The sequence below is a fragment of the Herpailurus yagouaroundi genome, unplaced genomic scaffold, assembly GCF_014898765.1.
Source record: "Herpailurus yagouaroundi ecotype Mexico unplaced genomic scaffold, PumYag 250, whole genome shotgun sequence".
In the NCBI taxonomy this organism is placed as follows: domain Eukaryota; kingdom Metazoa; phylum Chordata; class Mammalia; order Carnivora; family Felidae; genus Herpailurus; species Herpailurus yagouaroundi.
The window spans coordinates 25,901,175-25,915,991 of record NW_024412467.1 but is presented as its reverse complement, the minus strand read 5'-3'; the positions used below and the strand labels follow the sequence as shown (position 1 = coordinate 25,915,991).

Genomic DNA, 14,817 nt, shown 5'->3' with positions numbered 1-14,817 from the left:
GTGCAGCCATTCTGGAAAACAGTGTGGAGGTTCCTCAAAAATTAAAAACAGATCTATCCTATGACCCAGCAATAACACTGCTAGGAATTTACCCAAGGGATATAGGAGTGCTGATGCACAGGAGCACTTGTACCCCAATGTTTATAGCAGCACTTTCAACAATAGCCAAATTATGGAAAGAGCCTAAATGTCCACCAACTGATGAATGGATAAAGAAGATGTGGTTTATATACACAATGGAATATTACTTGGCAATGAGAAAGAATGAAATATGGCCTTTTGTAGCAACGTGGATGGAACTGGAGAGTATTATGCTAAGTGAAGTAAGTCAGGCAGAGAAAGACAAATACCGTATGTTTTCACTCATTTGTGGATCCTGAGAAACTTAACAGAAGACCATGGGGGAGGGGAAGGAGGGAAAAAAAAAAGGTTACAGAGAGGGAAGGAGGCAAACATAAGAGACTCTTAAATACTGAGGGTGGGGAAGAGGGGAAAGTTTGTGATGGACATTGAGGATGGCACCTGTTGGGATGAGCACTGGGTGTTGTATGGAAACCAATTTGACAATAAATTATATTTAATATAAAAAAATAAAATCTTAAAGAGAAAAAAAGAGAATATACGCTCTAGTACTGTACCATTAGGTAGGCTGTTTGCTATTGTATTACTTAGTAACAATTATGTTACAGAAAACAGCTTTCGATCCTGAAAAGTTCAGGATCACTGTCCTGTGAACAAAGTCCAGTTCACTGAAAATCTGTTTTTAAAATTAGAAATGGACAGTGAAATCTATCAAATATTTTCACAGCATCTTTTGACATAACTTTATTTTTACCTATTAATATAATGAATTGAAATAAATTTCTTAATGAAGTAGTTCATATTCTAGGAATAAACTTTAGTTGGTTCCATTTTATCAATCCTTTAAACATTCCTGGATTTGATTTGCTACTACTTTAAGAGTTTTATATGTTAAATCTTATTTTCAGTTAGTCAGAAATTATCTTTTCTTGTACATATTTGCTCATTTATTGTAATATCAAGAAGCATTCAGTAGTTTACAAATATTACTGAGCATTTACTATATCTGGAGTGCTATGCTGGCCTTACAGAAAGAATGTGAAGTTTTCCTATCTGCTATCTTACAGTTGTTTAATTATAGAAATATTCTATTCCTTATATGTTTCCTGTTGCTTGCTTGTAAAACAATCTACATCTAATGCATCATTAGCTAAGATTATTTGAGAATTTTCTTCATGGTTATGGAACCATATTTTATAAATCTTAAAATAGTATGTTTCAGAAAGTTAGACATTTCATTCTGATTTTCAAATTTAATATCACACTACTTTCTTGAATAGCTGTCTGTAAATATCTCTTTTTTCATGGTTAGATTTGTAAATGCTCACTGTTTTAATGATCTTTTATAATAACAGAACTTGATATAAGTTATAAATTCTACCTTCTTTTTACAGGAGAGGTGTTCATTACCTATAGCTTCAACCTGCAGCTTCAACATTTGCTTAAGTCCTCTTCCATGCATTTTATTTTGCTTTGCTTTTCCCACCTGTCTAGATTGAATACTTAGTTCATTTGTTTTAGTCTTCCTTTAGTAATAACTTTTAAGGCCACCATTTTTCCTACTTATAGCTTTAGTCACACCATAGATTTTGGCAAGCAGTGGTTGCATTGCTCATTTGTAAATGATCCGTAGTTGCAGTTTTTATTTCTTCTTTGATCCAAGATTAACTTTAGAAAACTTTAAAAACTTCCAGTTAACAGTTTATTGTCGAACTTTTTTTTTTTTTTTTTTTTTAATTCCAGCTTTTACTTGCTTCATTCTTATTCCAGAGTTTGTTTACTTGTTTTGGTCAGAGAATGTAGTCCACAAATGTCTTAACTGGGGAATTTATTGAGAGTTCTCTTCTTAAATCTCTTCATTTACTTATTCACTGAGCTTCTCCAGTGTCTATTTTAGATCAGGAGTCAGCAAACTACAGCAACCAAGAAATTTGGTCTGCCCACCCGTTTTTGTAAATAAAGCTTTATTGGAACACAGCTACGTGAATTCATTTCCATGTTGTTTATGACTGCCTTCTCACTGCAACAGGAGAGATGAGTAGTTGCAATAAAAACCTTAAGGCCAAAAAAAGCCTAATATTTACTATCTCACTTTTCAGAAAAAGTCTATCAACCCCTGTTAGGTGATGGCAGGTCAGGTCAGCATCCCCTGCCTCAACAGGATTATAATCTGAAAGACTTGCAGCTGAAACTGTCTGAATTTCCAGGTATACGTTAAGGTTCCCTTCTGTTTCCAGCACTGGCATTTTCCTCACAGTGATTAGAACATATAAGAAAATAAGAGAGAAAGTAAAAAACATTGGCATATACGATGGCATTTTTATCCTGTAAATCCTAATGATACAAAACTGAATGAATCCTCCAAATATTACTTACGCTTACAAAAAGAATTTCAAAAATCGTTTTAACATCCCTTCTAGAAATTAAGGTCTGTTAAATCAGAGTTCTTGCACAGAACTGAGAGAGTTGGTACTTAGCTTTGTTTCTTTTAAGACTTGACAAGTTAGATGTTTTTCTGAATAGACTTTTTAATAGTTTTTGGCTTACAGGAAATTTAAGTAGAAAGTACAGAGAATTCCCATATACCTGTAAATATTAGTTGAGGGAAACCTCATTTAGGATGGAGTCAGGAAGCCCTGAAGGAGTTTTCCATTACAGCTTACTTCACATTCCTGGGCAGGAAGAATCCAATTTACTATCCCAGCAGATGGAAGATTTTCTCCTTGCCCAGCAACAGCTCAGCCACAACTCAGACGATGGGAAACCATCACTGTTACGTGGAAGCTAGGCATGAGTGACAGGATGATGGACCTTAGACATCTTGATGGAAAGACCCAACAGAGGACTGCCCAGAGACAACCCCATTTCACCCCTCTAGCAGGCTGTTTATGGTTACAAGATCCTGGCAGAGGAAGAGCTACGTTTGTTGTGCTTGCCCTTATTTGACCTATGTCTCTAGAATAAAAATACTGCTGCGGTTTCACAGGAAAGGGTATGCTTAGTTAGCTATTTATTGTATAATCCAAGCCTGTCATTCAAATGTTGCAACCCTAGCACCCACACAAAAGAAAAAAATGGAGTTCTAGGGCCTTTGCCTCTCTTGACTGGCCCTCTTCTCCCTTGGAGTGTACTTTAATAAAACTTTTCTCACTTTACTTTCATTTATCTGTCCTGTAATTCTTTACTGTGGCAGCAAAAAGAACTGAGGCTTCTGCTAGTAAAATAAGTTTTATTTTTTAGGTTAACATCATTAATATTTACTTTATTAGAACTAAAAACCTATAGGATGCTTCAGTGGCTTTTTCATTTTTAGTTTGAAAAGTTGTAATAGTTGTGCCTAAACTTAAAAAGCTCATTCTGGGGAAGCCTGGTGGCTCAGTCAGTTAAGCATCCGACTTTGGTTCAGGTCATGATCTTACGGTTTCTGAGTTCGAGCTCCAAGTCAGGCTCTGTGCTGACAGCTCAGAGCCTAGAGCCTGCTTTGGATTCTGTGTCTCTCTCTGTCCTGCTTCCATTCATGCTGTCTCTCTCTCTCAAAAATAAACATTAAAAAAAAAAAATGGGGGTCGCCCGGGTGGCTCAGTCGGTTAAGCATCCAGCTTCAGCTCAGGTTACGATCTCATAGTTCATGAGTTCAAGCCTCAAGTACCCATGATTTTCCTCTCTCAACTGCCAAGTATATAGTCAGTCTCTCTTCATGGTCCCAGGGCAGCTCTTCCTGATCATAAGTCCTGTCCCAGTGCTTTAATAAAATCACCTTTCTTGCACCAAAGACATCTTCAAGGATTCTTTCTTGGCAGTGGGTTCCGAACCCCACCCCTCCACTCTAAAAAACCTCATGAGGGCCATTTTTCCTCTGAAGAGTTCACACACCCTATAAGAAAATTATCTTGTACAAAATGTAGACTGTGAACACTTCCCAAAGCCTACCAGTAAAAATGAGTTTGGACTATGGTAAACACAAAAGAAAGCGTATCTCCAAAACACAACAGTAACTTCAAAAATAATTGGGAGAAGGGGGTTAGATATCAAATGCTTTCTCTCAATACTCTTTTCTAGGTCATATTTATGCCTCTTCTCATTGTCAATATGATTCACTACTATGATCTTTGCTCTGCTCTGCTACTAAATCGTGAAGCTGTGATACAAAGTCCTGGTCCATGTATTAATCATGGTTTTTGTTTTTCTGTATTTTATAATGCTTTGACATCTTGGGGCCTTGCAGACTAGGAAAGGAACTGCCTCTCAGAGGGTTAGCTAATTCCTAGAGAGCAAACAACTTGGCAGAAGCAGGCCTTTGATACGCAAACCAACCAATCCAGAGTCCACACCTACCTTTTCTCAGGCTCCTGCAGTCCAGAACAACATTCCCCAGCCCTAAACACACCAAGGCCAGACACTAGACACCTGAGGATAACTGTAGTTTGCCAAAATCAAACTATCCAATCCTAAACTTGCTCAGCTTGCCTACCCTGCCTTGCCTGTTCCTTCTGAAGAAAAACACAATAAAGGCTCTAGCCATTCTCACACTTTCTGCCTACTGACCAACCCTAGTACTTTCCCCAACCCTGGCTTCTCCCACCCTGCCTGGCAAGGTATGCCCACTCCTCTTAGGGACTGTGAATAACAAACTGTCTTTTCAAGAGCTACCTTTTCTCCTGCTGTTGGCCTCACTATAACTGAATAATAATAAAACCTACATTTAAAACAGTCCTCCCTTTTCAATCTTTTCTGGGCCACTATGAATAAATGCCAATCTTCGCTCTTCACCAAAGAGAGTCTCAGGCTAGCAGGAGGGAAGAAAGAAAGCAAAAAATATTTAGAAATTCCTTAACTCCAAGTGTTTTAAGGGAATCTGGCCACAGTTATGTTTTTATATTATTTATCCAAGGCAAATTAGTGACAGGAGAATCCAGGATTACTGACCTGTGACTTTTGCAGACTACATGAAGAGATGCTTTATTCATTCTCAGAGATGTGTACCATATCACCCATGGTTCCAAACTGACTCTTTGGAAAGGACAGGTTCTCCTGGTGACTCTGAGGATGCAAGGTTCTGCAATTTCCCACATGACACTTTATGGGGGATCTTGACCACTTAATTAGTGGATTAAAGTTTTCATGTGTAATGGACAGTTAGCATTTGAAGTGTATATTTAGAAACAAATATGGCTTTTGCCTTTATTTAAAATATTTTTCAATATAATGTAACACAACATCAGTAAAGGACATAGCCATTAATTAAAAAATAACACATGTCTTAGATAATAAGCAAACATCAATTAATAATAGTAATAACAGTTATAATTATTGAACGCTATATTATCCTTCCCATGTAATAACTTTTAATCCTCACAACTTCCCTGTGAGGATACCCCATTAATACTTTGTATTAACATCCCACAACTAATAACTGAAAGAGCAGGATTCACACGTAGGCAATCTTGCTCAAGTGCCTGTGTCTGTAATATCTCTCTCTCTCTCATACACATACACATACACACACACACACACACATAGATGTACTTCATATATGAAAAGAGCACCAAAAAGAATAGTTTTCACAAGTGCTGACAAGCTGACCTCTCAGCCCAGCTCCACAGTGTGGCCATGTTAATGCACTAAGAGATGCAGACTGCCATTAAGGGCACCACCAACAGTCTTTATCAGAACAAAGCAAATTAACTTAAATGGGGTAAAGAACACTGATGTCATTAGAACACACTTTAGTAAGAAAAACCGACCTGTTCAGTTGAGAAGGAAATAAAACCCTAGAAAAGCCAATTAACTAGTAGAAGTCAAAAGACACAGATGCAAATCCTAACTATATGATTTATTCAGGCCCCTTTAAACTCCTAGTTTTCTCATCTATAATATGGGAATAATAGCTAACTTCACAGGTACCCTGAGAGGATTAAATGAAAAATCTCTCCAAACTTTAAAGCTCATTATAAGAATAATACAGCATTGCTCCTCTGCATATATAAAAATACAACTTTAAGTGAATTTATGGGCTGGGTGAGTCGTTAACTGTGCTGTCATGTTGGAGACTGGATGTGAAACTTTACAGGAGGATGACCTTAATCTGTTTTAAGACAGAAGAGATGTTATTAACAAAGAAATAAGAAAATTATAAGATTCATGCCACATAATTTGGGAAAGACCCAAGAAGCAGGAGGGAGATGGCTGAATATAATACTGCAACCGTAAACAATTATATCTCAAGACCAGGGAAACTACTTCTTTAAAGCCACAGCACTGTAGTTCACAATCCAATGAAACAATTCCAAATGCTGACTATGATATATACCCAAGATAGTCAAATACTAAGCTTAATAGTCTAAACAATTACTTTATTTTCTTGGTTTTTTTTAATTTTTTTAAATGTTTTTATTTATTTTTGAGACAGAGAGAGAGCATGAGCAGGGGAGGGGTAGAGAGAAGGAGACACAGAATCCGAAGCAGGCTCCAGGCTCTGAGCTGTCAGCACAGAGCCTGATGCGGGGCTCGAACTCACAGACTGTGAGATCATGACCTGAGCTGAAGTCAGATGCTTAACCGACTGAGCCACCCGGGTGCCCCATCTTGTTTATTTTTAATATATTAATTTGAATCCCCAAAATAGTTATAGTCCAAGGCATAATTTTCTTGCTTACATTAATTCAAGCATCAATATAGTTTAAGAATTCTTGGTTATTTAAAGAGTCAAATATAATTTTGATTAAGCAAAAAAACCTAGAATAACATAAGAGTGAATGTATATTACAGCTTTGGGCATGGGAAGACTAAGTTTGAACCTGATGGAACAATCTAAACAGTGAACACATCATATAGAAATGTAAGCCTTCTGGGGTGGTTCAGTCAGTTAAGCGTCTGACTTCAGCTCAGGTCATGATCTCACGGTTCATGGGTTCGAGCCACACGTCGGGCTCTGGGCTGACAGCTCAGAGCCTGGAGCCTGCTTTGGATTCTGTATTTCCCTCCCTCTCTGCCCCTCCCTGCCTCATGTTCTGTCTCTCAAAAATAAATGTTAAAAAAATTTTTTTAAAGACATGTACACCTTAGTAAATGAGACAACCAAATTTAAAAGCCAAATGGGAAATTAAAGAAAATGTTCAAAATAAAACATGAATAGCTTTATTATAAATACATCTCACAAAATCAACAGAAAAACACTAAGACTCAAAAAAAAAAAAGAAAGGCATAAATTTTTATTTTATCACCATACAACACTATTATAACACCATTGACTATACTCCTTATGCTATACATTCATACTGTGCCTTATTCCACAACTAGAATTCTGTACCTCCCACTCCAGTTAACCTGGTTTACCCATCCCTCCTTTCTCCCTCCCCTCTAGCAACTATCAGTTTGTTCTTTGTATTTATGGGTCTGTTTCCACTTTTTGTTTGTTTTTTTTTAGATTCCATATATAAGTGAAAGTATATTGTATTTGCCTTTCTCTAACTTATTCACTTAGTATAATGCCCGCTAGATCCAACCATTTTGCACATATGGCTAGATCTCATCCTTTTTATGGCTGACTAATGGTCCACTGAATGTATATACCACTTCTTTATCCATTCATCCAATTTAGGTTGCTTGCATATCTTGGCCATTATAAATAATAGTGCAATAAACAGTAGTGCATGTATCGCTTCAAATTAGTGTTTTCATTTTCTTGGGTAAATACCCAGCAGTGGAATTACTGGATCATATGATATTTCTATTTTTTTTTTAATGTTTATTTTTGAGAGACAGCATGCGCAAGGGGAGAGAGGTGCAGAGAGAGAGGGAGACAGAGGATCTGAAGTGGGCTCTGTACTGAGAGCAGCGAGCCCCATGTGGGGCTCAAACTCACGAATCATGAGATCATGACCCGAAGTCCAGCGCTTAACCAACTGAACCACCCAGGCAGCCCTCTGTTGTTGTTGCTGGGTTTTTTTTGTTTTTTGTGTTGTTTTTTTTTTTTTTTTTTTTTGAAGAACCTCCACACTGTCTTCCACAACGGCTGCACCTATTTATGTTCCTACAAACAGTACACAAGAGCTTCTTTTTCTCCACATACTCACCAATACTTATTTCCTATCTTTATTTTAGTCATTCTCACAAGTGAAAGGTACTATCTCTGTGGTTTTGCTTTGCATTTAGCTGATAATTAGTATGTTGAATATCTGTTCATTAGTCTGTTACCCATATGTATGTCTTCTTTGGAAAAAATGTCTATTCAGGTGCTCTACTTTTTGAGTTAATTTGGTTTTTTGGTGTTGAGTTCTGTAAGTTCTTTATATATTTTGGATATTAGCCACTTATTATTTGCAAAAGGCAGTAAGTTGCCTTTCTGTGTCGTTGGTTTCCTTCACTGTGCACAAGCTTTTTATGTGATGTAGTCCCAGTAGTTTATCTTTGCCTTTGTTTCCCTTGTCTGAGGAGACACATCTAGAAAAATGTTCCTAAGGCCAATGTCAAAAAGATTACTGTCTATGTTTTCTTGTAAGAATTTTATGGTTTCAGGTTTCACATTTAGGTCTTTAATCCATCTTGGGTTTATCTTTGTGTATGGTGTAAGAAAGCAGTTCAGTTTTCCCAGCACCATTTATTGAAGAGACTCTCTTTTCCCCACTGCATATTCTTATCTCCTTTGTCATAGATTAACTGACCAAGTAAGCATGAGTTTATCTCTGGGTTCTCCATTCTGTTCCATTGATTTACATGTCTATTTTTGTGCCAGTACCATACTGTTTTGATTATTATAGCTTTATAGTGTATCTTGAAATCTGGGTGATACCTCCAGCTTTCTTCTTCTTTCTCAAGATTGCTTTGGCTATTTGGGGTCTTTTGTAGTTCCATAACAAATTTTAGTATTATTTGTTCTAGTTCTGTGAAAAATATTGTTAGTATTTTGATATGACTGGATTGAATCTGTAGATTGCTTTGCGTAGTAGAGACGTTTTAACAATATTAGTTCTTCCTAACTGTGAGCATGTTCTGTCTTTCCATATGTTTGTGTGGTCTTCAATTCCTTTCATCAATGTTTTGTAGTGTTAAGAGTACAGGTCTCTTACCTCCTTTGCTAACTGTATTCAAAGGTATTTTATTCTTTTTGGTACAAGTGTAAACGAAACTGTTTTCTTAATTTCTTTCTGCTACTTTGTTATTAGTGTAAACACAACAGATTTCTGTATATTAATTCTGTATCCTGTAACTTTAGTGAATGCATTTAATTCCAATAGGTTTTTGGTGGAGTCTTCAAGGAATTTTTTTGTATAGAATCATGTCATCGGAAAATAGTGACAGCTTTTCTTCTTTAACAATCTGGATGCCTCTTACTTGTTTTTTGCTTTTTTTGTTTTTTGTTTTTGTTTTTGTTTTTTGTCTGTCTTGGCTAAGACTTCCAGTAGTGTGTTGAATAAAAGTGGTAAAATGGACATCTTTGTCTCATTCCTGATGTTAGGGGAAAAGCTCTCATTTCTTCACCATTGAATATAATGTGAGCTATGGGACTGTCATATAAGGCCTTTATTACACTGAGGTATATTCCCTCTAATCCCACCTTTTTGAGAGTTTTTATCATGAACAGATGTTGAATTTTGTCAAATGCCTTTTATGCATCTATTTAGATAAATATATGATTTATATCCTTCACATGTTGATTGATATGGGAATACTGAGCCCTCCTTGCATCCCATAATAAATCCGACTTGATCATGGCAAATGATCCTTTTAACATACTGTTGAATGTGGTTTGCTAATATTTTGAGACTTAAAACATTCTTAAAAGGTGACCAATGGATAAAATAATCCAAACCATGAGGACTATTAGGCATGAAGGTTTCCATAACTAATTATTTATTAACACAAAGGGGAAAAAAATAAAAACATCCCAAACAACTAGAAAATGACTTACGTAAAATATGAAGGTCTATCTAAGGAAATATTTTTTTTTAAGTTTATTTATTTTTGAGAGAGAGCATGTGCAAGTGAGAGGGAGAGGGGCAGATAAAGAGGAGAAAGGAGAAACTGAATCCCAAGCAGATTCCACACTGTCAGGGCAGACCCTGACATGGGGTTCAAACCACAAACTGTGAGATGATAACCTGAGCTGATATCAAGAGTCAGACACTTAACCAACTGAGCCACCCAGGTGCCCCATCCAAGGAAATATTATGCAGTAAGTGATATATTACAAAAAGATGCCAGAGCAAGAAAATATTTATAACAAATTAGTTTTTAAAAGGGGCCATGTATGTGTATGTGTGTGTGTGTGTGTGTGTGTGTGTGTGTGCATATATGTAAATATGTAAATCTATATTTAGCAAATCATTTAGCATTTTAGAATACTTACTTCAAGGAACTTTGTTGTATATTTTTAAATCATTTTGTGTATGTATGTATATACATTATATTATGTATAATATATTATAAAGCTTCCATGGGACAGTCTTCTGACTGGATGTTTGGAAAAATTTTAGCCTGCTTATCAAATGCCCTTTACTGGTCAAGAGTCTATTGGGAAGAAAGGGAAAATTGACTCAATGGACATCATTCTAGCACAGACAGTTTCTATTAAAAAGGTAACTATGGGGCACCTGGGTGGCTCAGTCAGTTAAGCGTCCAACTCTTGGTTTCAGCTCAGGTAATGATGTCATGGTTTGTGAGTTCAAGCCCCACATTGGGCTCCCTACTGTCAGCGCATAGCCCACTTCAGATCCTCCGTCCCTCTCTCTCTCTGCTCCTCCCCAACTTGCAGGTTCTCTCTCTTAAAAATAAATAAAACATTAAAAAAATATATAAAAAAAAGAAAAAACCTGCCTTTGTACAAGTATATATGCTTGAATGGATATGGGAAAGTCTGAGATGGATAGACACCAGAGGTTAACATTACAGGGGGAATGAGACTGGGGAGGGTAGAGGGGTCAGAAAAGTCATGTTTTTTATACATTTTTATATTGGTTTCCCTGTGGCAGTGAGCATGTATACAAATTTTTCAGAGATGTAGTAAGGCCTTGGACACAGAAAGGTCAATTCCAGAGCATGGTATGGAGTAACCTTATGAATGGGGATACAAGGCAGTATATAGCTTCCTTGGTAATGCTGACCACATAATGTTTCCTCTTGACAGATCTGGAACTGTTGATTTCTCTTATTAATTTATTTTCTTATGAAAGAGATAACAAATAATATTCCCTACATTTAACAAAAAAAGAAAGGATGGGGCACCTGGGTGGCTCAGTGAGTTTAGCGTCCAACTCTTGATTTCAGCTCAGGTCATGATTTCATGGTTTGAGATCAAGCTCCACATCAGGCTCTGCACTGATAGCATGAAGCCTGCCTGAGATTCTCTCTCTCTACCTCTCTCTCTCTCTGCCCCTCCCCTGCTTGCACACACACACACTCGCTCTCTCTCTCTCTCTCAAAATAAATAAGTAAACATTAAAAGGCGGGGGTGGGGGGAAGAATTGCTGTACCAAGGTCTCTGATAAAGAACTGTCCTCAATGGGCTTGGCTAAGACTGCATCATGTTCTTTTCTTTACTCCTAGGACCTAGTCCAGTACCAGAACAAAGCAGATACTCAGTAAAACAGTGGTTGGGCTGAACAGACCTGGGAACACACAGGCTGTCAATTCTCTCTTCTTTTGGCTCTTCAGGGACAGCAGCAAACTTTAAGCCATGTGGAATTTTAGCTATGAGAATTGAGATGTGGTCTTCGAACAGAATGTCAGCTTGATTTGTACCACTACAGGATATACACCATTTCTTGATTCTGTACCGTGTCCCACACACTATTTTTTAAACCAGTAAATCTATCACTTGTTAGCCTTGTTAGATCAAATGTAAACTAATAAATCCATGCCACACTAGCAATCAAAAACTACTAAGAAATTGAGTCTTCTAACTACAACCTAAAAGTTTACTCAAACTGTGACAGCTCCTCTTAATACTCTATACAGAAATGCTAACTATAAAGTCAAGTTATTTGTTCATGCCACAGAAAGGAATCAGAAATGAATCCAAATTAACCACAAAGTGCAGAACAACTCATCTTCTATGGGTCACCTCTGAGTGACAGTAGGTCAAGTTCAAACGTGGCCTCTAATTACAAGGCCCAAGAGGTGAAAAACTTGATACTGTATTACCTCTTCCATAAAGAATTACCTGAAAATCAGAAATTCTAATGAGTAGGGTCAGATCTTTAATACTGTGTCCTTTTCAAAACAATATCTTAAATGTCTAAATCAAAATTAGTTGTACCTCTCATAATTCTTTACATTAGAAAAATACTTATTTTTCAACCATCCTTTATTTCTATAAAAACTAGGCCAAAACTGACTTAAGTTTGATTTTTCAAATGTCAAAATCCACACATAAAAAAGAAGAGCAAAACCAAAAATATATTTTAAAATTCTACTTTTTGGTTCTAAATAATGAAAACTCCAAAGACAGTAATTTTTGTCTTAGATCTAAAGATGAACTTGTATTCAACAAAGATGCACTTAGAAATGCTATTTTAAAAATGCTGCCAAAGCAGTGTAGCTCAAAAGACAATGTTTCTCTGCCCTTGAAAGAGAATCAACTGCTGTTGAGGCCAATTGCCACCTCAGTTACATAGACCAAAACTCTGCTCCTCTTCCTTTTCAGTGTTCATTAGCCCAATAAAAGCAAAGCAGGAATGGAGGGATTTGGTTCAATCAGGATTTACCCTTTTAGAGTTCTAGATCAAATTTCAAAAGCCAGTTAGTAATGGCATTGTTCAGTTCAAGACAGGTTGAGAATAGGTCCCTGCATGACTTACTCCTACAAGGAAGGGCTGGGTGACTGACACGGCATTTCTATAAAATATAAGCCTAGAGCATTTCACAGCTCCTGTTAAATATTTCTGAGTTTCTGAAACATAAGTTCAATTCTACTTATAATGTTTACTTGACTATACCCATCATTTATCAATGTTTTTTCTATCTATAGAATTTTCACTCATTAGGTAAAAGAAATAGGGTAATGACTGACACTATGCACATATTTTGCCATAGTCAACACAAAAGGTTACATATTATATGATTGCATTTATATAAAAGTTCAGAATAAGTAAACCCATAACGATAAAGTATATTATTGGTAGCTAGAGAAGGGGGAATGGAAAAGGATTGACTGGATTCAGAGTTTTCTTGGGGAGTAAGGAAAATGTTCCAGGATTAGATAGTAGCAATGGTTTGCATAACACTAATTTTGCTTCAGAATTCTTGGGAGCAATAGATTACCATTTTCACCACAAAACAGAACACTCAAAAAATGGACACAAGAGGAAATACAAGATGATAGCATTTAAAAAAAAAAAAAAAAGCATTTGACACTACTTGAATTCCTAAAGTCTTCTGATTTAAGATCAAATGAGATGAAAGAAAGAAAACCTTGGCCAGGACTGAAAGAACAGGAGGGAGTAAGAAAGACTTTATTTACCCTCCCAGTGATGGAAACTGAGTTCATTAACTAAAACTCAGGGTAAAAATAATGGGGAAGAGGTACCTGGATGGCTCAGTCGGTTAAGCATCCAACTCCTGACTGCAGCGCAGGTTGTGATCTCATGGTTCCTGAGGTGAGTTTATAAAATATATAAACTTTAAAAAAATAAGTAAATAAAACAAAAATGACAGGGAAAATAGTGGAACAACAATAAGCTAGACATATTAACCTCTCTGGAAAATGTCAGTGGTCGAGACTTTCCAGTCCTAGACAACACATCAGTAACACCAACTCCATTCCAGCAAGACTGTGGGGAAGATGGGGAAATAAAGAAGCTAAACAATGCGAAATCCCAAGTGATATCAACAGTCTAGTGTTTACTTAAATGACAAAATACTTGACTATCTTAGTAATAATGCTCAGAAGTGAGAGAGGAACAAAAATCAAGATACTACTGCTAATTTATTTACAATGAAAGAGTTAGAAAAAAAGATATTGTCCTAAATTTATACTACTGCATAAAAAGTTTCACTTGTCTCAACCTGTCAGATCTGTATTATAAGCCAATATCACTGTATTATAAGCCAATATGACAAATATAATAATTACAGTAAACAGGCATGCCAAAATCAATGCAGATTTTCAAAAAGGGTCAAGGAATCAACTGTCAGCTTAAATTGGTTAATTCTATTAAAATTGTTAAACATGACAGACTGTCGTCACACAACTCCCAGATTCTTTTACATGAGCAGAGTTGGATTAATTTGACCCAAATTTTGTATAATAGCTTTTCCCATTTCTAAAAATACATCAACTTTGTCACTTACTTAAAATCTCTGCTTTACTTCTCTAGCTTGACCTCAAAAGAAACTTCTTCAAGGCCATATATCTTGACATAGTGAAAGCAAAATAATCACAGCACTCAGCAGTGCTATTAACATTTCTGAGCCACAGGGATTAAACAGGCAGATGCTATGGAAAGTGCCTGTTGGGAGAAGACAGGGAGTTGAGACTGCACCACAGCTGTGAGGGATTGAAGCTGCTAGCTATGGAATCAAGTTTAGGAGAAACTCTGGGCACAACTCCGGCATCCGAAATAAATTAAAGTAAACAGTCTTGCTCTCTCTCATCCACCCTGTTAGCAGCCTCTCGACTGAGTGAGACCACACACTCAGACCACACAGCGCCAGCTGAACTCCTCGCACGCAACATCTACAAGCTGTCACTCGGCAGCAAAGAGGGCGGCGGGGGGGGATGAGAGAGAGCAAGACTGT

At 36.8% G+C, this 14,817-nt stretch overlaps 1 protein-coding gene across 1 annotated transcript in view; it reads right to left on the bottom strand.

The window, feature by feature from the left end:
• EXOC2 (exocyst complex component 2) overlaps positions 1-14,817 on the bottom strand; it is a 277,362-nt gene that overhangs the window by 253,539 nt on the left and 9,006 nt on the right. The window lies entirely within an intron of this gene.